Below are 26,506 nucleotides of genomic sequence, written 5' to 3'. Positions count from 1 at the left end.
GGGATTGTGTCACAAGTGAAGTTACGGTTTCAGGACTTCTTCCAAATATTCCTGCTTTGGTTGTAGGAGTAGGAGCTGAGGATTCTTGAAGCAGTCTTTTTGGTCAAACAGTTTAACAGGCTGTGAGTCTAGTGCCAGTGATTCCATTTCTAAAGGATTTTCCTTTGAAGTGTTTGTTCCTCAATGTGTTTTTCCAGCCAAACATATGCCTGTGATTTGAAATCAGCTTAAAATTTTTCTTTCACACTTTAGTGTTCATGTTTGGTTTGCTGGCATTAAAAAATATAAAATAAACATGTGTGGCTCCTGAAATCCCTACAGTGATTTTGCCACTAATGTTAATTTTCATGGGTGGAGTTTAGTTGTCTCTGACTCTGGATGACACTTGCAAATTATTTTTTCAATAAATTTATTTCTGGGAAAGGGTTAAAGGAAAATATGCTCAAACTTGCATAGACTTTGCATTTCTCTCCTAGAGTTTCTTAGAAAATTATTTATTATTTGTTAACCATTGTCTTAGTTGAAAGTTTTTACTGTGCCAGGGATTTAAGTGTTATTTTTGACCAGTATTGTGTTTGGCTTGTGGCTTGAAGCTCTACTCATTGAATTAGTTCCTCCTGATAATTCATTGAACATGAGTGAGCAAAACATTAACAACACTGTGATCTATATGTTTCCCTCCTTATTCTGGAGAGGTGAGACTTGTGTTTGATAAGCCATTATATTCAGACAGGGTAAATTGCCTATAAGACATTATATTCAGAGAGGGTAAATTGCCTATGATTCTACTGGTTTTGTGAGTGGTCATTGGAGGCACTGTTTCTGCCCCCTCCCCAACCCCTATTTCAAATGTTGAAGCCCTAATCTTCAATGAGATGGGGCTTTGGTAGGTAATTAAGTCATGAGGGTGGTGCTATCAAGAATGAGATTAGTGCTTTATAAGAGGAGACAGAAGAGAGATTGGGATTCAAATGTTGGAGGGTGGAGAAAGAGGCCAAAGTGTGAATTAGAATAACTGTGAAGGGATCTCTTGGAAAGGAACCAAAGGAGGCTTATGTTCTATACCCTTGGCTTCAAAAGTAGGCCTTAGGTTTTCTCTTCCAGGGATCTGATTTTCAGATCGTGAAGGACCAATTTTGAACAGTGGAGACTTTTCTAAAGCCCTTCTCTCTTAATGACTAAGGATGGAAAAATCCTTTAATTTACCCACACACTGCTAGAGACTGAATGTTTGTGTCTGTTTCTGTCCCTTTCCCAACCTCCATTTCAAATGTTGAAGTCCTAATCTTCAATGAGATGGGGCTTTGGTAGGTAATTAGGTCATGAGGGTGGCACTATCAAGAATGAGATTAGTGCCTTTATAAGAAGAGACAGAAGAGAGATGATCTCTGCCATGTGAGGATTCAGCAAGAAAGTGGCTGGAGTTCCTGATATGGCACAGTGGAATCAGTGGCGTCCCTGCAATGCCAGGACGCAGGATCAATCCCCAGCTCAGTACAGTGAATTAAAAGGATCTGGCATTGCTGCAGTTTTAGTGTAGGTCACAACGGCTGCTTGGAACTTGCCCAGGAAATTCATATGTCACGAGGCAGCCAAAAAAAAAAAAAAAAAAAAAAAAAAAAGGGAAAATAAAAGTGGCTGTCTGCAAACCAGGAAGAGAGCTCTCACCAGACACAAATCTGCTGGTACCTTAATCTTGGGCATCCCAGTCTCTACAACTGTGGCAAATAAATATATATTGTTTAAGCTACCTAGCCTAAACAAAGACAGACATGTTTCAGGTGAATTCAGGCTTCAGAGAACAAAAACAGCAATCAGTCATTGCTTACAGATGAAAAGAAAATTATCAGTTGTTTGGGTACTACCTATTTTGAAATCCAGTCCTGATTATTCTAGTTGGTGCTATTTCTTGGACTAAGGTGACTTCTCAGAATACGTCTTTGTCCAGGTCCTTTTATTTAAACTTTTTTTTATTTTAATGATTTTTTTCCATTATAGCTGGTTTACAGTGTTCTGTCAGTTTTCTACTGTACAGCAAGGTGACCCAGTCATACATACATCTATACATCCTTTTTCTCACATTATCATGCTCCATTATATGTGACTAGATACAGTTTCCAGTGCTATACAAAAGGATCTCATTGCTTATCCATTCCAAAGGCAATAGTTTGCATCTGATAACCCCAAATTCCCAGTCCATCCCACCCCTCACCCCCCTTGGCAATCTGTTCTCCAAGTCCATGAATTTCTTTTTTGTGGAAGGGTTCATTTGTGCCATGTGTTAGATTCCATGTACAAGTGATATCATATGGTATTTGTCTTTCTCTTTCTGACTTACTTCACTCAGGATGAGAGTCTTTTAGTTCCATCCATGTTGCTGCAGATGGTACTATTTTGTTCTTTTTTATGGCTGAGTAGTATTCCATTGTGTATAAACAGTACATCTTCTTAATCCAATTATCTGTTGGTGGACATTTAGGGTGTTTCCATGTCTTGGCTATTGTGAATAGAGCTGCAATGAACATGCGGGTGCATGTGTCTTTTTGAAGGAAAGTTTTGTCTGTATATATGCCCAAGAGTGGGATTGCTGGGTCATGTGGTAGTTCTATGTATAGTTTTCTAATGTACCTCCATACTGTTTTCCATAGTGGTTGTACCAACTGACATTCCCACCAACAGTGCAGGAGGGTTTCCTTTTCTCCACACACCTCTCCAGCATTTGTTATTTGTGGACTTATTAATGATGGCCATTCTGAATGGTGTGAGGTGGTACCTCATAGTAGTTTTGATTTGCATTTCTCTAATAGTCAGGGATGTTGAGCATTTTTTCATGTGCTTGTTGGCCATTTGTATATCTTCTTTGGAGAAATGTCTATTCAGGTCTTTTGCCCACTTTTCCATTGGGTTTTGGCTTTTTTTGCTGTTGATTTAAGTTGTTTGTATATTTTAGAGATTAAGCCTTTGTCAGTTGCATCATTTGAAACTATTTTCTCCCATTCTGTAAGTTGTCCTTTTGGTTTTTTTTTTGATGGTTTCTTTTGCTGTGCAAAAGCTTGTCCGTTTGATTAGGTCCTATTGGTTTATTTTTGCTCTAATTTCTGTTGCTTTGGGAGACTGACCTGAGAAAACATTTGTAATGTTTTGTTAGAGAATGTTTTGCCTATGTTTTCTTCTAGGAGTTTGATGCTGTCTTGTCTTACATGTCCAGGTCCTTTTTTAACACTAGCTTCAATGATGTGATTCTGAGGCCTTGTGGCTCCCATGATAGGTGGCCCTTGTTTCTTCCTTGTCATGAAATTAGTGTTGGTCTTGTTGATGATCTCTTGGGTTCAAATGCTGGAAGCTGGAGAAAGAGACGAAAGTAGGAGCAGGTACTTCTCACTCAGGAGACCTTCTTATTTTGAAGAATGTACTAAGTTCTCATTTCTTTACTATGCATAGTGGGCCCACTGACATATAAAACCAAGATGACAGATAGACTATTGTGAATTCCTCTAGTTCACCACAACTGTTGGCTCAAGTTAGTAGCTTTGGCCATTTCTCCAGGCTCTACTCTTGGAAGGCCAGGACTTTCATAGTTATCATATTCATGATAACATGTATGTTTCATTAGGTCATAAAGCTGATATCTCGGGGAAAAAATACATTTGTTTTCTCCATTTTCTTCTTTTTCTGATTTCACATTATCTCATCTTTCTTTTCAGCTAAATCAGATCTCCCCTCTTCCTTTCAAAAGACAACCAGTCTGGTGTAGAGGTTCCTTTTAAAAGAGGTTGTCTTAATTTATGACATTTATTCGTTCAACACATAATTTTGGTAAATTCTACATGTTGAGCTTTGTGTGAAGAAATAATCAGATAATATAAATATGTTATAAGTTTTGACCCCAGATAGCTCATAATCTAGGGAGGGAAGTGGCATACTAATTATTAACACTAATGTAATATATGAAATGATGAATTAGTAGCACAAATAAAATGCTGTAGGGACTCAGAGGAGATTTGTCCTTTCTTGCCCAGTATCTGTCTTTCTGCTGGTTGACTGGCACCTGGCAAGGCTATCTGTAGGAGATAACATGTTAAGCATACCCAGAATATGGTATGTTACCATAGTAACTATAGCCTCATCTTTGAAAGATTGAAGGTTAGTCCAATCATAGTGACCCATCCTGCTAGGTATATTTTTGTCCCCATTTGATGATTGCAACCTCATAGTCACTATGTGACATTATATTGTAATAGTAATAGAAATATTGTATCATATCTTTATTGTATTACATTATATTGTGTTGTACTGTATTGTGTCACATCCTTAGAAAAAAGAGAAAGGAAAGATGTTGAGATTTGGGATATGGCCAGTAAAATTTTTCTTTCTTTACTAATGCATACTTGTTTATAGCAGAGACTTTGAAGGAAGCTAGTTACAGATTTCTATTTGGAATGAGAAAATTTTAAGAGACATAGAGATGGACAGAAGAGAAAATGAAGAAAAAGAAAGAGGAAATTTCCATATAGGACGTGCTTGGGTGGCTGTCAGGAAAGGGGAACAAGAGAATTTCCTGTACTATTTGAAGAACCAACCCAGTGGTTTACTTAGGATTTTATGTTTATTTGGGGTAGCTTGGAAGGGGCTATTAAATATTATGGTGGGGGAGCTCTCAACTTCTACGGTGCCAAAAAAATGGGCAAATAGTTTTTATTAGGAGGTAATTTTTTAAGAAGCACTTTCATACAAAGGACCTTTTTCCAAATTTAGAATCGAGGCATTGGAATAGAACTTTAGGTAGTTCTAAAATGAAGATTTATTGAAAGGAACTGCACTTGACTCCAAAAGAATGCAATATCTTATCTTTGATGTAATTTAAATAGATGAGTTTATATACAAGGAAACAATGTCTCCAACCACCCAAATAACACCACAGTTATCCTCATGTCTTACTAGCCCACTCCCTGCTCCATGCTTTTTGTCTCAGTGTCCGCAGTGCTTGGGGCAAAAATAAAGTGTGCCTGGGGTCAGTGCCTTTGGAACCCTTCTGAAGGCCAGTTGGTTAGATGAATGATTAAATGTCTCTCCACTGAGCCTACTCAGCATTAAATTTCCCTGGATCATATCCACATTCCTACCTTTGACTTTAAACTGAAGTTGGGATTTGCTTGTTCCTTTTGGCACATTTTCATATCATGAGCACATTTTGTGATATGTCCATCTGCATGGCTATCTAAATAAGGGCAGACTTATGGGAAGTGTGGCTGAGAGTTCGCTTAAGATCCTTTGCAGGCCCCTGCCTGCCTGTTTAAGATTGGCAGCCACAAATGAGGTTAATCATGAGTGTATCAAATGTGGTAGAGTGGTCTGGTCAGACTTACACCTGGGAGTGTTGAGTCCTGCTCTGAATCAAATGCCTGGTACTGTATTGGTGACTTGGGCTTTGAGCTCTGCTGACTTGTCAGGGGGACAAGTCAACAAATCTTAGCTGAATAGTTTGTGGTATCTATTAGGAATGCTAGATAAGGCAGTTCCATGTAACCCCTATCATTGTGCATTCTTGGATTGAAAATAAGCCAGTCTCTCAACAGTTTGGAGAGAAAGCCTTATAACTGGCACTTTGAACACCATAACAATGAAAATGATAAGTGGAGACACTTTGAAGAGGACCTCTATATCCTCTGACTTGCTAATATATAAAAATATGAAGGATCTAGATGCTTGCTATGAAAATACAAGTGGGAACCAAACTGTGTTTATAACAGCTGAAGATCTTTCTGCCATTTCCCATATGAGTACCTAAGTGACTGAAATTATAACTGCCTTAATTTGATGTGTCAATGTATACTCTGTAAGTCATTATGGAACCCATGACATTCCCAGTCTGAAATCAAAGCAGTATTAAGAAAGAAGAAAAAAGGATTAATTATTAGTATTGATAAACATGTAATTAACGCTCATATAAAAGCAAATGCTTGCATGCGCATGGTTAATTATCAGATTTTTAGAGGGCAAATCTCCAAAGAACCACATGCCAGTTACAAATTAAACTTAGAAGGTTTTCCAAGGACCAGTCATCTATTTAATATCTTACATGAAAGCAATGGTGATTTCATCAGAACCATTGGAGAACACAAAATGATGTGTCATAAGTAATCTTAATCCTTAATTAATATGAAAGGGTAATAGTCAAATGATTTTGCTCTTATTCAACTATTATGATATAGCTGGTTAATTGCAACTTCCAAAAGAGGTAAAATTTCCAGCCTTAAATTATGAATGACATTGAAATATGACTTTGTTATTTGGTGCTTTATCACAGCTATGCTTTGCCAGCAGTAGAGCTGAATTTTGAGTGTTCAAGGAAGAGCAAACATACTCATTATGCATTGCCACTTTGTTATTTATTATTATTACTATTTTTAAATGCTTTTTAGGGCCACACCTACGGCCCAGGCTAGGGGTTGAATCGAAGTTGTAGCTGCCCTCCTACCCCTACGCTACAGGAACATGGGATCTGAGCTGCGTCTGCGACCCACACCATAGCTCAGGGCAATGACAGATCCTTAACCCACTGAGCGAGGCCAGGGATCAAACCCGCAGACTCATGGATGCTAGTCGGGTTCATTAACCACTGAGCTATGAAGGGAACTCCCCACTGCTGCTTTGGTTGCAGATTTTTCCATATTTGATTCTTAAGTTTTCAAGTAATGGCTAATATGTCTACTCACATGTAAGTATTAGTTGTTTGGCTTTACTCCATGGGATGAAAATTTGATTATTAAATACTTCTGGGAGTGCCTGTTGTGGTGCAATGGAAATGAATCTGACTAGTATTCATGAGGATGCCGGTTCAGCCCCTGGCCTCACTCATCCCATGTCACTGTGGTGTAGGCCAGCAGCTGTAGCTCCGATTTGACCACTAGCCTACAAACTTCCATAAGCTGCAAGTGCGGCCCTGAGGAGCAAAGAAAAAAAAAAAAAAAAGAAAAGAAAAAAAAAGAAATTCTTACTCTTTATAATTTTATTTCACAATGGGATGAGATGATTATGCAGTTTGTGTATATCACTTGATGATATGCATTTATCCTTTGAAGGTAGGTCTATTCGTAGGAGAATAACTTTAGATTAGTTATAAAAAGCAAATGACCTCCTCTCCAAAAACTGGGTAATTAGCAATAATTGAATACACCCAAATGCTGTTCATTTTAAATTTTACTTCTTTTTGAGAATTTGCAAACTACCAGATATTATCCAGGTAGACTCTTATAATAAGAAGTTTCTTCTATTTATACATCAATTTTCTCAGAATTTAAGAATACATCATACTGTTTGACCAAGACTATGCCTTCTCAGCAAGTCGACTCTTGGGACTTAAATGGGACTTCAGACTTAACCTAGTATGTCTCATCTCTCCCTACTCCTATAGAATCTGTTTTGCAATCAAATATATGATATTTAACTTATCACTGTCAACCTCAGAATATTGGAAATTGTTGTTAAGGGAGGTTGTGGAGATGTTCAGGAGCTTAGACAACTTTTGATCTTAGATGAGTTAGATGTTCAATTGCTTAAAAGTATAAAATCTCTAGAGATTCTTTCTTGTGCTATGATGTTAATATTATACATGAAGCTGCTCTTCAGAGATAAGATGTCTCGAGTTTTATAACATGTGGAAGTAAAATATATGGCAAGAGTAGCACAAAGGGCAAGAGGGAGGAAAGGAGTTAACTATTCTAAGTTTGGTGCATCATTAAAGGGTAAAAGTGTGAATCTGGCTCACAGTCATTCAAGAATTATGAAGATGATGTTTAGGAAGCTGATGTATGTTCTACAGGACAGGAAGGTATTGATAAAGACTCCATAGGACCACTTTTACCTCAGGCATTAGATGGTTTCCTTTTTGTGGTAAGTCATGATGGAAACATATTTATATTGGGAAATGTCAACACCTGCAGTGTAAGTGAGAAGGCTTGGTTAATGCATGTGTCTACAATATCTTGCATGAAGAAGACAGAAAGGATTTTCCTAAAATTATGGGAATCTACAGTTAATGGAGTTGCCTGGAAAAATGAGACTCAGAGAGGAAAAAAGCTATCCATTTAATTGCTGTACATTGATGAAAACACCACATGATATTCTGGAAGACATAAATACTAGTCCTGAAGTGCACCAGAGATAATAGAACAATGCAATGCTTTTCTGCCTTAGTTATGAGCTGTGATGGAGGAAAGGAAAGAGATATTGCAATCTCTAGGGCAACCACCAAATAAATAACATACAAAGCCAATAGAGGAGCTAAATATGGAACTAAAACCATATTTGATTAATCCAAAAGAAGGCAGAATAAAGACCAGAAACAGATGGGGACAATATGGGAAAAATATCAAAAGATAGCCAAAACCTAGTACATCAGTAATTATATTAAGTGCAACTTGACTAACACGCCGAATAAAAGACAAATATTGTCAGACTAGACCCAACGATGTCCTTTTTATAGAAGCTATTCATTAAATAATAGGTAACAGATAGATTGAAAGTAAAATGATAGAAAAGATATACCATGTAAACACTAACCCAAAGTGAGCTACTGTGGCTATAATACCAAAATAGATTTTAAGGCAAAAAAAATTACTGAAAATAAAAATAGATATTTCTAAATACTGAAAGGCCCAATTCAACAGGCCCTGTGTCATTTAAGGTCATTGTTTCCTTAGTGTTTTTCTGTCTGGATGATCTGTCCATTGATGTAAATGGAATATTAAAGTCCCTTATTATTATTGTATTGTAAATGTCTCCCTTTATGTCTGTTAATATTTACTTTACATATTTAGGCACTTCTATATTAGGTGCATATATCTTTACAAATGTTATATCCTCTTCTAATGTTGATCCCTTTATCATTGTATAGTGCCCGTCTTTGTCTTTTATTATAGACTCTATTTTAAAAGTCTACTTTGTCTGGTATGAATACCACTGCCCCAGCTTTCTTGTCGTTTCCATTTGCATAGAAAATCTTTTTCTTTCCCATCACTTTGAGTTTATGTGTGTCTTTGGCTTTGAAATGAGTTTCTTGTAGGCAGCATATAGGTTGGCCTTAGTTTTTTTGTTTTTGTTTTTTAATCCAGTCAGCCACCCTATGTGACTAAATGGAGCCTTTAGTTCATTGACATTTAAATAAATATTGATAGGTATGTATTTACTGCTATTTTGTTATTTGTTTTCTGGTTGTTTTTGCAGTTCTTCTCTATTATTTCCTTCTTTTTGTCTGTTCCCTTGTGGTTTTGTGATTTTATTTAGTTCTATGTTTGTTTTTTGTTTTGTTTTGTTTTTCTCTCTAGTTTTTGTATATCTAATGTGGTTGTGTATCTATTTGTTGTTACCATGGAGTTCATATATGTTGACCTATAACTATATGTACTTGTTTCAAACTGATAGTCATTTAGATTCAAGCACATTCTAAAAGCTTGACATTTTTAAAAACTCTTCCCATGTTTTGTGTTTTTGATGCAATATTTTATATCTTTATGTATACCCTTTAACTGTTTGTTGTAGTTGTAGTTGGTTTTTGTCTTTCAGCCTTCACACTAGATTATTTAGGTTGTTGATCCACAGCCTTCACTATATATTTGCCTTTACCAGTGGGATTATTCCCTTCCCATAATTTCTCATTTCTTATTGTAGCCTTTTTCTTTTTCACCTAAAGAAGACCCTTTAGCACTTTTTGTAAGGTTGGTTTAATATGATGGATTCTTTCAGTTTTTGCTTGTCTGAGAAGCTCTTTATCCCTCCTTCAGTTCTGAATGATAACCTTGCTGGGTAGTGTATTCTAGGTTACGGTTTTTTTTTTTTTTTTTCCTTTCAGTATTTTAAATATATCATGCCTCTCCCATTTTGCCTGCACAGTTTCTGCTAAAAAGCCAGCTGGATATCCTTTTGAGTGTCCCTTGTATTTGACTATTTGTTTTTCTCTTACTGCCTTTAGAATTTGCTCTTTAATTTTTGTCCTTTTAATTAAATTTCTTGGCGTGGGTCTCTTAGAGTTCATCTTGTTTGGGATTCTCTTTGATTCCTATACCTAGATATCTGTGTCCTTCATTAGGTTTGGGAAGTTTTCAGCCATAATTTTTTCAAATACATTTTGACATTCTCTCTCTTTCTTCTTCCAGGAATCCTATAATGTGAATTTTGTTATGTTTGATGTTGTCTTAGAGGTCCCTTAAACTATTCTCATTTTTTAAAATTTGTTTTTCATTTTGCTCTTCTTATTGTGTGATTTCCATTATTCTATTTTCCAGATTGCTTATGTGTTTTTCTGTAACAACTAATCTGTTAATTCCCTCTGTATTTTTCATTTCAAGTTATTGTATTCTTCAGTTCCGACTGATTCTTCTTTGACATATATATATATATATATATGTTAAAATTCTCACTGTGTTCAGCTATTCTTTCCCCTGTTCAGTTGGCCTTCTTGTTACTATTGCTTTGCATTCTTTATCAGGTAGATTATTTAAATTTGTTGCATTAGGGTTTTTTTAAAGATTTTTTTATTGTTCTTTCATTTGAAACATATTACTCTGTCTTCTCATTTTGTTAGACTTTCTTTATCTCTATAAAATTAAGTGAAGCCATTACCTTATCCCAGCCTTGCGTCCTTTTGGGAACATCCCTATGTAGTCTGTATGTGCCCAGTGGCTTGGGTGGGAGAGCTAGATCTGAAGTGAGCATGGGCTGCATCTTCCCCTGGGTTGTGCTGGTAGCCACTGTCTTGGTGAGAGGCAGGGCTGGAGTTGGGCAAGATAGAGCCAGAGCCAGTTGTAAGCCAGAGCTTCTCCTGTGCTTAATGGCTTTCAGTACCCTATCAGCAGCAGGAATGGGGCTATATAGAGTATGGGGCATGAGGGAGTTGAGTTTCTCCCAAATGTGATGGCAGTCTTTGTCTTGGTTTGAGATGTGCCTGGGGCCTGAGGGCTTGGGAAACCACTTCTTTTTTGGTTTCACAATATGTGTACCTTGGTTGGAGACTTGATTGGGGCTGGAGGGGTTGATGCTACACTACAGACTTGGCCCCACTCCCTTCCAAGTGTGCATAGGCGTGTGTGTTCCTGAGATGATGGTTTCTGCCCTGCAGCTAGCTTCACTCTCTTTGGAGTGTGTGCAGTGTGCAAGCTGGAAATGGCAGCTTCCATCCTGGCCAGAAACAGGGTCCAGGAGTTCCTGTCCTGGCTCAGTGGTTAAAGAGTCCAACTAGGTACCATGAGGTTGTGGGTTTGATCCCTGGCCTCTCTCAGTAGGTTAAGGATCTGGCGTTGTCGTGAGCTGTGGTATAGGTCACAGACGCAGCTCAGATCCTGCATTGCTGTGGCTCTGGTGTGGGCCAGCAGCTACAGCTCTGATTAGACTCCTAGCCTGAGAACCTCCATATGCCATGGGTGCGGCCCTAAAAAAAAAAAGAAACAGGGTCCAAGCCGGCTCTGTTCCCTCCATTGCCTCTCAATGGCAATGGTAGCCTCTGCTTGATGTAGTGTCAGAGCAAGAGGGCCTGGATCAGGAGCCAAGCATGGGCTGGAGGGTACACTGTGGTGGTCCTGGCAAACAGACCAGAGTCCCAGGTAATTTTCAATCTGCTACTTCCACTCCCTGACTTGGAGTAAGCAACTCTGTGTACACTGTCTTCAAGAGCAGAGTCTTGGTTTCTCATAGCCTCCCCAGTAAGCCCCACTGTTTTTCAAATTCATCACTGACTCATCTTCCTGGTGTGGACCCCAGGGCTGGGGTGTCTAATATGTGGCTTAAATCACTTGACCCCCCAGTAAGGATCCCCTAGCCTGTGATATTCCCCTTCTCTTCTGTGTTCCCTGCTATGGGCATGGGTCCTGACCAGAGTGCTTCTCCTCCTTTCCATCCATACTCCGTGTGACTCTTGCTTAATGGCCTTGGCTGTAGAACAGCTGTTCTGCTAGTTCTGAGGTCAATTTCAGTAAAAGTCTCTCTATACATAGTTGCAGTTTAGATGTGTTCAGGAGGGGAGGTTAGTCCAGTATCTTCCTACTCTGCCATCTTGATCTCCCTGTGGAATACTTCTTGATTTACCTTGGATCAAATAATAAATTGCAGTGGATACTGGAAAACACTTTGAGCTGAATTATGATAATAACCACCAAAAACCCCCAAGGTTTGTGGGATGCATTTAAGCAGTGCTTAAAGGAAAATTAATGTATATGTTAGGAAAGTAGAAAGGTTGATGGTCTATTTTGTAAGCATTCATTTCAGGGATCTAGGGAAAAAAAGATCAAATTAAACCCCAAAAAAGTAGGAGGAAGGAATTAATATAGATAAGAACAGATATCATTGAAATAGAAAGAGTTTACTTGATTCCACAAGCTGCTTAATTTTCTTCATCTGTAAAATAGGAATAAAATTCGACCTTACTTCATTGGATTGTGAGAATTAGGCAAACTAACACATGCAAAAACTTTGAAATGTTGCTTGTCATATTAAGAAGCACAACAAATACTAGCCATGTTGCTACTACTGCAGCTACTAATGGAACTACTATGAACTTTATGCACATATTCTTACTTTTTAGAAAATATGGTAATCACATGGGCCACGAAGACTCTAGAGCTTCTGAAGAAAGTGGTACTTGCCTGTTTATACAGGGACATTGCAATGCCGTGGGAGTTGGTGTATGGTGGACTACCCTTTCAGTATATATCACATCCTATCACCCCTCTGCTGAAAGTCTTCCTACTGCATTTAAGATAAAATTCAAACTCCTTATCATGGTCAACAGGGATGCATTAACTGACCTCTGCCCATGTCTTTAGCCTTACTTCCTTTCCTTTCCTCACTGCACTCCAGATATTTACCTTAAGAATCTTCTCACTGTCTATTTCCTCTAACTGGAATAGTGTTTCCTCAGCTCGTTGCATAGCACATTTATTTTCACAAGGCAGTTTAAATGTTACTTTTATAGAGAGGATTTTCCTGACCACCCTGTCTGTGGTTTGTTGGATTTCTTTTCTCCTCTGCTGTTCTCTATCTCAGCATCTGTTGATTTCCTTCATGAACTGTCTCTCAATCTGTAATTATTTCATGTATTTACTTGTCCTTTGTCTCACCCATTAGACTGTTATCTTCATGAGATGGAGTCCTTGACTGTCTTGTTTAGAATGCATCGATGGAGCCTGGTGTGGTGGTTGGTGCGTAGTAGGTACTCAAAATATTTGTTGAAATAATGACTGGCTCTGATAGGGTTGCTGTCCTGAGTGGGAGGTTGTAATAAGTGACACCTTCTGTGACATCTTCTGACTCTAAGACCCTGAACCTACACTGTGACTATTCTATTGCTTGTTCTAGGGAGAAAAGTGGTCAAGTCCAGTAAGAATTAGGCAAGTTCCTCTATAAGGGTGAATTTGAGATGCCACAAGTTCTTCTTCTTAGTGGAGCTATGAGATAATAATATGTGGTCATTTTCCTTGAACATTTACTGTGATTCTTTGCTATGTAGGAATTGACCCTTCCCCCAAACTCCATGATTTTCCCCTACCTAGTGCTACGCTGAAGGACTTTCAGCAGACCCAAGATAAAAATAATGTATTCATTAAAGTGATACTCTCTCAAATTTTAAATTTGACAAATAACAGGCTTCTGGCAGTCACTAACCAACATTGTTAGCACTAAATTAGATGTCTGTTATGGTTGTTCAGGCAAGTTGTTTTTTTGATCTTAGCACTGGCTCTCCTGCTCTGGAATATATAAATCATCGCTGAGAAGGATGGTGTTTCTTTTATGAGTCCTCCTGATATCAGCCTCAGGCTATGATATGTGGACAGAGAAATGTGCTCTTCCAGCAGAGATTTCTTCCTCCTGTTGTGTCTGAGTTTTTCACACCCCACAAGTCATGTCATCCTCCTCAAGCACAGACACTTTTGGATAAGCCCCCACTAAGGGAATAGTGTGATACCTGACTCTTATTTCAGTGATTCAGTCTCCCCCGCCCCTCCCAGCCCCATAACTGAAGACTCCATGTAACTGATTATAGTTGGGTAATTGCTGTAATTTCTATGGAAATATGTGTTTTGCTAATAGCAGTGCATTCCTTTTTAGAACAATATTACCTTTAGGAGTCATATTTGTGATGACTGATTTAAAACAGACACTTGTTTACCAAGGAGAGGTTTAGATACTATTGAAATGTGGCCTATATCAAGTAGGATGCCTATTAGTTAATTCGAGTAAATGAAAGAAAACAAAGTGAACTTTTGGGGGGGCACAGATAGTATGCATTATGCATTTATATAAATGGAGATATAACAAACTGGTTTAAAATTAGGCAAACTACTTAATATATTTCAGCGCTTTAGGCTCCCCCAGTCTCCTAGCTGCACTGATCTGGTACTTGAAGGCAAGTGATCCTGACACTTAAGGAAAAGAATGTCTTGCTTACATGGTGCAGTGTGCCCTGGAGCCTTCCCACGTTGCTTTAGCAAAAGGGCAGCCAATCCCCAACCCCCGCCTCCCCGGCGCCTTCCTCCTGTCGAGAATAGCTGTAGACTTGAGAGGGTGAAAATATCATCAACTCAGGTCTGGAAAGCCCTATGACTTTTAGGTTACCCTTTTTTTCTATTAAATAAGCATGAAGCTAAATTCCATATTTGAAGAAATTAATTTCATCTTATAACACTGAACTCCAAATGTAGGAGAAACAAACTCAGAAGGAAAGCATAACTTTTGTATGAAAATAGTCCTTACGAATCTGCCTGTGAACCCATTAAAACTATGAATCTCATTTCTGAAAGGAGACCATCTCTTTTACACATCACTCAGGATGTGATTGCCTATCGGCTTTTAGATGCGCATCTGCTCACATTTCTGATTTTATTAATTGCAATTTTAATCCATCAACTAACCCTGAAAAATCTTCCCAATGGAAAGTCCCTCTATGTAAGTTGGTTTGCACCTTTAAGGGATGATGTGATTCTGAGGAAACTTTATTAAACCCTCTCAGTGAGGGTTGGTGTAGGGAAGATCTATAGAGAGACATTCATGTAGGATCCTCCCTATTAGGTGATAGATGGAATGAAGATCACAAAGCCTTGTCCTTGGAAAAGAAGGGTAAGTAGTCTTGCACCTTAGTTCTTGGTTTTTGCTGGAAACAGCAAGACAGCTGGGTTTGGAGCCAGGACTCATGAATTCAAGTACTTTGTGCTTTTGACCAGGTCTATGATTTGGGTAGTCACCAAGTTGCTCTAAACTTCAGTGTCATTATTGATAAATTTTTTTCTGTTAACCATATGACAGGCTTCTTGTGAAGATGAGATGAGACCATGCATAGAAGAGTGAAAAGGGTGAAGCGAATGAAAGTGACTGTTATTATTACAAACTCTTTATAGCTCTAGTTGATTTTCGACCTTAAGTTCAGTGTTGTTGGATATTAGTTGTCTTCCCTTATTTTGCTGGTGGTAGCAGAAATAGTCAGTGGATAAGTAGGTCTTCCATTACAATCTTTTCTTGGGACTAACCCAAACCTAAATCCCTGCAATGTATCTCTACACTACAGGCATTAGAAAAGATTAAAAAAAAAAATGCTACCAGTAAACCACAGCATCCCCTGGCATGCATAACCCTTGGTCCGTCAAATCTGGATTTAGAACTTTGAATAGCATTTCTTTTAGACTTAAAGAATAGAAAAATCTAAAAGAAAAAATAGAATCATGTCAGTTGGAGCCATGATGAATCAGTTCTTTATTTTATAATTTTCTTTTTCAAGTTATTTCCAAAAAGAAGCCGGTGACACTTAATAAAGCTTCCCATTCTTGCTCAGTAATAGCTACACATTCAGGTCTGTGACTATAATCTTTAATTGATGGATGTTTGGTTTCCATCTATCAATAGCTTGTCTAAGGGAAATTATATTTAGGAACAATTATCTAAGAGACATGCTCCCTGCCTACCCTCTTGCGTATTTTATCTTCGGATTTAGTTAGATGACTAAAGGCATATGTTACTTTAGCTTTTAAAGAATGAATGCCCTTCTCTGAACCACATTATTACATTATGTCCTCAGCTTTTTTTTTTTTTTTTTTTTTTTTTTTTTGCAAGAAAAGGTGTATGAAATCAACTTTTGATTTTAGTTAAAATGCTCCTGAGGATGGTGGCCATGTTAATGTCCATGGTATAAAGTCATACATGAGACTTTTGTTTTGAGAATTTAATCCCAGGAAAAGCTTTGTCTTCCCCAAGGTCCCCTTTTAAACAATGAGACTTATGTAATTGCTTGGAATGTTTGCCTGTCATTCCAGTTTCCAAGAAGCTTAGAGCAAAATTCGAAGCTCAATTATGGCATAAATGTTTACTTTAATAGGTAGCCTATTTACATATCACGTTTTTTAAACCTTGCTAGATTGCTATTTATATCTTTTGTTGTAAGCCATATAAAACGCTTTTTTGAAAAGAAGCATTTATATAAATAGAAATAAAACAATATTTGTTAATGATAATAGGGACTTAAAAGAAAAATAGGAGAGGAAGATGGAAAAGTACAATCATCCTCCTCATCATTGTCATATAGGGGAGTATAATTATTATAATTATTATTTTTATTTTTTTATTACTCAAATGAATTTATCACATCTGTAGTTGTATAATGATCATAACAATCTGATTTCACAGGATTTCCATCCCACAGCCCAAGCACATTGCCCCATCCCCCAAACTGTCTCCTCTGGAGTCCATAAGTTTTTCAGTCTCTGAGTCAGCATCTGTTCTGCAAAGAAGTTCAGTCTGTCCTTTTTTTCAGATTCCACATGTCAGTGAAAGTGAAGGAAAAGAAACTAGTGATTATTTTTACTTGTAGTAAAATGCTTTTTAAAAGTTGGGAAACATTTTAAGCATTAGAAAAATACAAAGAAAAATATAATGTGCCCCCAAGTACCTATTATCCCAATGTAGTAAATATTAATATTTGCCATATTTTCTTGGGGTAAAAAAAAATTAAAGTAACAAAAGGTGCAGTGTAATCAAAGCCCTCCTTTTAGCCTTCCTGTTGCTTCCATCTCCTCCCTGTCCTGATGTTATCCTCACTGTGATGTGGACTTTTCTATCTAGGCATTTGTATATGTATCTGTCTGCAATTCGTTTTTTTCTTCCAGCAACATTTTTGACTTTTATCCATGTAAATCAGTGTAATTCATGTTAGTTGCTAAATTCCCTCATATGATCAGACCACAGTGTTATTTCATTCCTTTACTGAAAACATTTAGGATTATTCTAATTTCCTAATACAGCAAACAGTACTGCCTTGCTCATGTTTCTGTGTACACAAGTGAAAGAATTTCTCTAGGGTATGTGCCTAGAAGGGAAATTGCTAGATTTATTCATTTGACAAATAACTCAGTCTCTATAATGGGCCACATACCATACCAGGCATCTTTAGTTGCCTATCTACAGATACTGTACTGAATAAAAGAGTGTTTAAAGCATTCTTGGGATGCAGTGAGACAAAATATACAGAATAAACATGATAAATAAACAAAATACAAGTATTTTAGACAGTGAAAATTCTTTAGAAAAACACAAGCAGAGCAGCTGATAGGAAGTATGTATGTGAAGAGGTTTGCAATTTTGTATAAAGTGGCAAAGGGTATCTCATTATGGTTTTAATTTTCATATCATGCTATGAGTGATAAGAAGCATCTTTTTGTGTTTAAAACTGTTCATATTTTATGCACCCCTTAAAAATTCCTGTATTACACCTTGTTGATTTAAATCCTTTAAATTCAAACACTCCTTAAATATGCACAAACTGAAACTAGGCATATATGGCTTAAACTTTCAGTTCTTATAGCTTGTAGTTCTTATCAAAACAAATATATAAATTACATACAACTCTTTCCTCTGCAAAACCAAAAAACTTTAAATTAATCTAAGTAGTTTAACATGATACAGTATTAGTGACTATGGCTGGTTTCTCATGGGCTTTGTCTGCTTTTCCCACTGGGTGTCACAAGATGATGCAATTCTCTCACCACTCTTCTTTCTGAAGCCCTGAAATACCTTTGTTCCTCCAGCACACTGTGAAGGCATCTGGCCTACAGTTCGTACAGAAGCCTCATTTACCTCTGAAGTCTACCTCTGTACTTTGTTAATTAGCTAAAGATGATTAAAGTGGGACTACTTGGCACCAATCTGATTGCAAACAAAAAGACAAACTGGGTCTGTGAGGAGGCATTTGGTTATCAGGTGGTCACCCAGATTATTTAGAATATGCTTAGTTTATTTTTTATTTTATTCTTTGTTGAAGTTCAGTTGATTTACAATGTATTAATTAGCATATGCTTACTTCAGGCTATCAGTGAAATGAATACCAGATTGATAATTTCTCGAGAATATATTCCAATTGGGAATATGAAACTCTTGCCAAATGGATCAGCCTACCCCAGTTTGAGAAATTCTGATCTAACAAAGATTTAGAGCCCAAGGTGGATCATGAGCTGGTACTAACATGGTTTCTGAAATAGGCTGACTTTTTAGGGCTTATAGTTACCCAGAGGGCTAAGCCTTATGTATTAGAAATCTGTGGAGTCTTTTTCCTTGATTTGCCTAGTTTGGAACTGTATTCTGTGTGAAGCTCAAAATGGGCTCCCCTTTGTTATAGAGAAGACCAGGAAAAAATTGGCCGTGCATATTCTTCCTTCCATGGTGCTCTCCTCATTTCCAGGACTTCCTTGTGCTTTCCTTCCCTCTGAAGTCCAGATATGCAACAGTGGTCAATTTTATTATTTTATTTTAATTTATGTTCTTTAGGTGAAACTCTCATATCTGTTTGCTTGTGCTTTTGTCGTGTGGATGACAAATTCAGTGGAGAGATGACTCAAGGCCTACGCACGATTGCTGTAGATTGCCAGTGTAGATTCCTAGGTGTGAAGGGCTAGTCCAACGGCCCATCTGAATATGAATCAAAGTCTTTGTTTCATTATTTAAACTTGAATCATCAAATATTCTTTTTGGCAAGTCAGGGTTGTTATTACAGATACCAAGAACAGTCTTTATTGTAATGCATATTAATAATGTTGAGAGACATGGCTTTATCGAGACTTTATTACTTGCTTGTGAAATGTTAATACAACTAAAAGTTAGTGCAGTTAGGGAATTTACTCAAAGGTGATAAGTTTTACATATATATATTTGTGTGTGTGCTTGTGCACATGTGTAGGTATACAGTTAAATCATGTGAAATCGCAGCTTCTGTAGGTCAAAATCAGACAAATATAAGCAATATAATATGGTTCATGTATGCCTTACCAAATCGGTAACAAAAATAATAATGTCTAGGTTTTTTTTTTCTTTCTTAAAAACTGCTATCAAGCCAGTCACCTGGGTCCTAAAACATTTTCTTTACATAAAATATTTTAATTTGGGGGCATGGAGTGGGAAAATCACTGCAATAAAAATGTCCTGCCTAACAGAAAACGTGGACTGCCTTTGTTCTTCATCTAGGGGAATTCTTCTAGGGCCCTGGGCTAGTCTACCCATAAAGGCATTAGTTATTATTCTAGCCCACAGTGAAGGTTCTTTCCTCTGAACTCAGTGATTTTTCCTTTGCTACCATTATTTTAGTAAATAATTCTGTCATACCTTCCTTCTAAATAAATTGTAAACTCCTTGAGAACAGAGACCATGCCATGACTCTCTAAGGCTCCCAGTAACTATGGATCTGGCTGAGCATTTGACTCAGCATTCTGAATAGGTTTTAATTATTTAAGTTGGTAGAATAACAAGGACACACTTTCAGAGGACTAGGAATACTTTCGTCTAGAGAAATCAATCAAGGATCATCCTGCTTTCAAGGAATTCACAGTCTCCTTTGGGAGACAATGCAGAAAGTCACAAAAGGCAAAAATCATCCTTATTTGAGATTCTCATAACTGTTCTATTTCAAGCAGAATGGAAAAAGGAAGCCTAATCCACCGATTGGTTCTGTGTTGGCTAAATGGAGCACAGAGAACTTCACACATTGCTTTTAGTATGGCCTTGATATTACATTTAAATAATTAATGTCAGCCAGTTATCTGGTTTGTGCACTTATAGTGATAATATGGTGGCATTTTCTTCAATGCATAAATTTGAAGGCATATGTGAATAACCTATAAGTGTAAAAATTTGATTTTTACTATGTCCTAATGTTCACCAATACCATCTTCAACACAAATGTCCCCATGTCTCTAAAGTCAATGATGATTTTTATCACAGCTCAGAAAAGACCTCCAGGTAATTAGTGACAACACTTTAGGCAACAGTTTTCCCCCTTTGTCCTTTCTGTGTTTGTAAGAGAACTCAGTGGCAAGTGGAGAAGAGAGATAATGGTTCACAATCAATGCTCACGGACCAGACACCTAATTCGAACTTAACCAAAAAGTCAATATTTAGCTGTACCTTATCAGTGTGGAAATGTCAAGCATAGCAAGAGACAGGAACAATTTTCCAACTGATTTCTCCTTCCTGAGCTTCAGTGTTCAAAGCTGTGTGGCAGAATCTCAACATCAGATAAGACAACACAGCCTTTCGGAAAAAAAAGATGACAAATGACAACGCTTGCAGCTGCAGAGGCACCAGTTTATGGGAGGAAAACAGATGCAAGAGACACATTCTCAACTCTCCCAGCACCTTCCTTCAGTCATCTTGCAGCCTGTGTGATGTCTCATCTCTCCTAGCACCTTCCCTCAGTCATCTTGCAGCCTGTGTGATGCCAGTACTTGGTCATTACTCACAGTAGGCAGCCTTGAGAGACAGCAACTTGCTGAGCCAAGTCATAATTTGTTGCCACCCAAGACAATTGACACAAATGATTTGCCTTCTAAATTTGCTGTGACTGGGGGGAATGCATCAAGCATGACCGTGGGTCATGGGCTATGGGTCTGCAAAACAGAAGCTCTATTAGGTCTTCCCTGAAGCACTAGGCAGTTCATGTATAGGACAGAGGCTTTCAGGCTTTTAAGAACCTCAGAACCCTTTCAGAATTCCATTTCACTGCATAGGACTCCGGCTGACCTCACCCATGTAATTTCTGTTGAAAGTTGTATTTTGTCAAAAAACAAGGTTACATTAGAAAAACCTGTAATGATACTCACATTTAATGAGATGGTTGGACTGTCTGTCAGCATTGAAACATTTGGTTATGGAAAAAAGGAAATAGCGTAAGAAAGAAAAATGGTGACTTACATGGCTAAATATGCACGTTACTGACTTTTTAAGGAATTCTGGGTGGGTTTGACATTTTATTGAACATGGAGATCTAGAAACTGCTGATAGAGAAAACATCATTTCACCTAGAAATCCAACTAGAAAGGACCTGCATGAATTAGATTCATAGAAAAATGAGGCCTATGAGTTCATCAGGGCAGGAATCAACCATTCCAGACTATTCATGTAAGAGTCACTTAAGTGCTTGTTAAAAGTATAGATTCCCATGACTTTCCTCTTGGATCATTCCGATTCAGGGAGACTGTAGTGGGACCTGGAAACCTGTCTTTTTAACCCAACTCCTAATAGACAGACCCAGAAGCATTGCTCTTCAGTGTCCTAGCAAAATGCAGGGAACAGAATAGGTACTCAGTAATGGAATGAATAAATGAACAAAAGAAACTGCAATGAGCATGCTGAAAGGCAGCCTCAGCCCCTGATTTTGCTGCATCTTCATACAGTGTGCCAGAACTCTTGGCCTTGCACAGCTAACTCCTAGTCATGGGAGGAATGACCTTCAGAAGGAGTTGTAAAGGTTAGGTTTTTAAGTCACATGGAATAATACTCTTTCACATTTGTCCTTTGTTGGAATATCGTAGTAGCACACACACATAAATACTATGTCCTAAAAAAGGAATGAATGCTAAGTGTTATAAACAGAAAGAAACTCATGTAAGTATCCCTTAGGAAGTAATCTTTTTTTGTATTTCCTGCCAAAATAGGTCCCACCAGGCGTGAACAATCCCCCCTCTTTAACCTGTCCATAAATGAGCAAAGAAGGGATGTTGGGAGCAGAATTCCAGTCTCCATGTGGTCAGAGCCACTAGTAATTTCTGCACTACCTGCTAACAACCTAGTTTTTCCTCTTCTAAAATTGTATGTCACATTGACTTTGTTACTGTAGTCCCCAGAGGAATCATTTGTAAAGTCCATGGTTAATATGGAGATATTCCTCCACACAATATAATAGCTTGTTATAGTACAAGTCTGAGAACTATGGAAGCAGAGAACATGGGATAGAAGTGAGAGAAGGAGGGTAAGAGCTATGTCTTTGTTCCCCTGTAAAGTCCTCTGGCAGAGCTTGGTACATGGCAGGGTATGGGATTGGACTGAGAACACCCAGTCATATTTTGTTCAGTTTCTTTGGCTGCCTGTCATTACCATAGCTCATTTATGGTCATCTAATTTCTATTGAGGAGAGGATAGACAACACACAGGACAAAAAGAGCCCTAATGAATTTGTTGAAACTTGTCATGTTCTGTCTTTGTGACTTACTGAAGATTTAGGGAGTATTGTTGGGGGAAAAAAGCAACAGGGCAGAGTTAAGGAAGGTCCCAGGCTGATCCAGTAGTGTTTCTTAAACTTTGCTGCATATTAGAATATGGGCAGGTTTAAAAAATTCAAGTACTAGGCCTTGTCCCATACCAATTCAGTCAAATTTTCTGGGAGCATAGAGTTCCTATCATGGCTCAGCAGTAACGAACCCAACCAGTATCCGGGAGAACATGGGTTTGATCCCTGGCCTCACTCAGTGGGTTAAGGATCCAGTATTGCCATGAACTGTGGTGTAGGTTGCAGATGTGGCTCAGATTCTATGTTGCTGTGGCTGTGGCGTAAGTTGGCAGCTGTAGCTCCGCTTCAACCCCTAGCCTGGGAACGTCCACATGCCAAGGTGTGGCCCGAAAAAGAAAAAGAAAAAAAAAAAAAGTTTCTAGTATAACCCAAGTGAGCCTTAAAAAAATGTCTTGGATAATTCTAGCGTGCAGCCCAATTTGAGAACTAGTGACTCGTAGATTGTTCATCTAACCTATCTTTTCTAGTCATATGTTATTCCCTCTGCCTGGAGTGACCTTTGTCTCTTCTGCCTAGAACAGGTGAGGACCTGTTCGTCTTTAAAAACTCACCACAGATATACCTTTTATTGAAAGAGTTTTCTCATTTATTCAACAAATATTTACTGAACTGCTTACTCCTTGATACCAATGGCACTCAGTGACAACATTTAATACATTTTGATTTTTAAAAATTATTTTTTTAATCTACAGACTTAGAGTTCTTTGAAGCCTTGCAAATTGTTAATCTTTGACCTTTGTAACACATTTTTCTTTATTTCCATTCCCCCATATCCCAGCTGAGTGATGATTGTCCCACAGACATTCAACATTGCGTAACAATGATTTTATGAAGGTTACTTTGCTTGGTGGATTCAAAATTGCTATAATTTGACTTAAAATTAAAAAGTTTTGTTTTGTAATGATCAAATGTGTTTGTAATGCTCTTCTCAGAGATGCCCCTAATTTATGAATCATTTGTTTGCAGTACCATTGGATGATACGTGATCATTCCAAGATTCACTTCCCTGACAGTACCTGGCAGACTTTTTTTTTTTTTTTTTTGTGCTCACCCATTCTCAAGTTCACCTAACTCTCTTTATTTCACTCACCCCTTTATATGACATTTAGGACCCCCTAGGATCAGGCCCCACTTACCTACCTAACCTTTATCTGTTCATGTACATCCTCCACGTTAGTCAGGCTGATCTCAATATTTGCCAAGTGTAGGGTTTTTATCCTTCCTGTCTTCTTTATTTTTTTTTTCCATGATACTTCTTTTTTTTTTTTTATTTTCCCACTGTACAGCAAGGGGGTCAGGTTATCCTTACATGTATACATTATAATTATATTTTTCCCCCACCCTTTCTTCTGTTGCAACATGAGTATCTAGACAAAGTTCTCAATGCTATTCAGCAGGATCTCCTTATAAATCTATTCTAGGTTGTGTCTGATAAGCCCAAGCTCCCGATCCCTCCCACTCCCTCCCCCTCCCATCAGGCAGCCACAAGTCTCTTCTCCAAGTCCATGATTTTCTTTTCTGAGGAGATGTTCATTTGTGCTGGATATTAGATTCCAGTTATGAGTGATATCATATGGTATTTGTCTTTGTCTTTCTGGCTCATTTCACTCAGTATGAGATTCTCTAGTTCCATCCATGTTACTGCAGATGGCATTATGTCATCCTTTTTTATGGCTGAGTAGTATTCCATTGTGTATATATACCACCTCTTCCGAATCCAATCATCTGTTGATGGACATTTGGGTTGTTTCCATGTCCTGGCTATTGTGAATAGTGCTGCAATGAACATGCGGGTGCACATGTCTCTTTTAAGTAGAGTTTTGTCCGGATAGATGCCCAAGAGTGGGATTGCGGGGTGATATGGAAGTTCTATGTATAGATTTCTAAGGCATCTCCAAACTGTTCTCCATAGTGGCTGTACCAGTTGACATTCCCACCAACAGTGCAGGAGGGTTCCCTTTTCTCCACAGCCCCTCCAGCACTTGTTATTTGTGGATTTATGAGTGATGGCCATTCTGACTGGTGTGAGGTGGTATCTCATGGTAGTTTTGATTTGCATTTCTCTTATAATCAGCGATGTTGAGCATTTTTTCATGTGTTCGTTGGCCATCTGTATATCTTCTTTGGAGAAATGTCTATTCAGGTCTTTTGCCCATTTTTCCATTGATTGATTGGCTTTTTTGCTGTTGGGTTGTATAAGTTGTTTATATATTCTAGAGATTAAGCCCTTGTCAGTTGCATCATTTGAAACTGTCTTCTCCCATTCTGTAAGTTGTCTTTTTGTTTTCTTTTTGGTTTCCTTTGCTGTGCAAAAGCTTTTCAGTTTGATGAGGTCCCATGGGTTTATTTTTGCTCTAATTTCTATTGCTTTGGGAGACTGACCTGAGAAAATATTCATGATGTTGATGTCAGAGAGTGTTTTGCCTGTGTTTTCTTCTAGGAGTTTGATGGTGTCCTGTCGTATATTTAAGTCTTTCAGCCATTTTGAGTTTATTTTTGTGCATGGTGTGAGGGTGTGTTCTAGTTTCATTGCTTTGCATGCAGCTGTCCAGGTTTCCCAGCAATGCTTTCTGAATAGACTTTCCTTTTCCCATTTGATGTTCTTGCTTCCCTTGTCAAAGATTAATTGACCATAGGTGTCAGGGTTTATTTCCGGATTCTCTATTCTGTTCCATTGGTCTGTCTCTCTGTTTTGATACCAGTACCACACTGTTTTGATGACTGTGGCTTTGTAATATTTCTTGAAGTCTGGGAGAGTTATGCCTCCTGCTTGGTTTTTGTTTCTCAGGATTGCTTTGGCGATTCTGGGTCTTTTGTTGTTCCATATGAATGTTTGGATTGTTTGTTCTAGTTCTGTGAACAATGTCATGGGTAATTTGATAGGGATTGCATTGAATCTGTAGATTGCTTTGGGTAGTATGGCCATTTTTACAATATTGATTTTCCCAATCCAGGAACATGGAATATCTTTCCATTTCTTTACATCTTCTTTGATTTCTTTGATTAAGGTTTTATAGTTCTCGGCATATAGGTCCTTTACCTCCTTGGTCAGGTGTATTCCGAGGTATTTGATTTTGTGAGGTACAATTTTAAAAGGTATCGTATTTTTGTATTCCTTTTCTAATATTTCATTGTTGGTATACAGAAATGCAACTGACTTCTGAATGTTAATCTTATATCCTGCTACTTTGCTGAATTTATTAATCAGTTCAAGGAGTTTTGGGGTTGAGTCCTTAGGGTTTTCTATGTATAGTATCATATCATCTGCATACAGTGACAGTTTGATCTCTTCTCTTCCTATATGGATGCCTTTGATTTCTTTTGTTTGTCTAATTGCTGTGGCTAGGACTTCCAAAACGATGTTGAAGAGCAGTGGTGAGAGTGGGCATCCCTGTCTTGTTCCAGATTTGAGTGAGAAGGCTTTTAGTTTTTCTCCATTGAGTATTATATTTGCTGTGGGTTTCTCATAAATGGCTTTGATTATATTCAGGAATGTTCCCTCTATACCCACTTTGGCGAGGGTCTTGATCATGAATGGATGTTGAACTTTGTCAAATGCTTTTTCTGCGTCTATTGAGATGATCATATGATTTTTGACTTTTTTTTTGTTAATGTGGTGTATGAAGTTGATTGATTTGCGTATGTTGAACCATCCTTGTGAACCTGGGATGAACCCAACCTGGTCATGGTGTATAATTTTTTTGATATGTTGTTGGATTCGGTTGGCTAAGATTTTGTTGAGAATTTTTGCATCTATATTCATCAATGATATTGGGCGATAGTTTTCTTTTTTGGTGGTATCTGGTTTTGGAATGAGGGTGATGGTGGCCTCATAGAATGTCTTTGGGAGTATTCCTTCTTCTTCAACCTTTTGAAAGAGTTTAAGGAGGATGGGCACCAATTCCTCTTTATATGTTTGAT

The 26,506-nt window shown here is 37.9% G+C and overlaps 1 protein-coding gene across 8 annotated transcripts in view; it reads left to right on the top strand.

Moving 5' to 3' along the window:
• Positions 1-26,506, top strand: part of MTERF1 (mitochondrial transcription termination factor 1) — a 566,280-nt gene that overhangs the window by 100,322 nt on the left and 439,452 nt on the right. Inside the window, exon 5 of one of the 8 annotated variants that reach the window (XR_002347023.1) lies at positions 13,117-16,047. The exons of the other annotated variants lie outside the window; for them this stretch is intronic. The gene's annotated coding sequence lies outside the window, so the exon portion shown is untranslated. Of the gene's footprint in view, positions 1-13,116; positions 16,048-26,506 lie in introns of those variants that run through there. 8 annotated transcript variants of the gene reach the window in all.

Source organism: Sus scrofa, chromosome 9 (assembly GCF_000003025.6).
Source record: "Sus scrofa isolate TJ Tabasco breed Duroc chromosome 9, Sscrofa11.1, whole genome shotgun sequence".
Classification (NCBI taxonomy): Eukaryota; Metazoa; Chordata; class Mammalia; order Artiodactyla; family Suidae; genus Sus; species Sus scrofa.
Note: the sequence above shows the minus strand (reverse complement) of the source record. Positions and strands in the feature narration are given on the sequence as shown.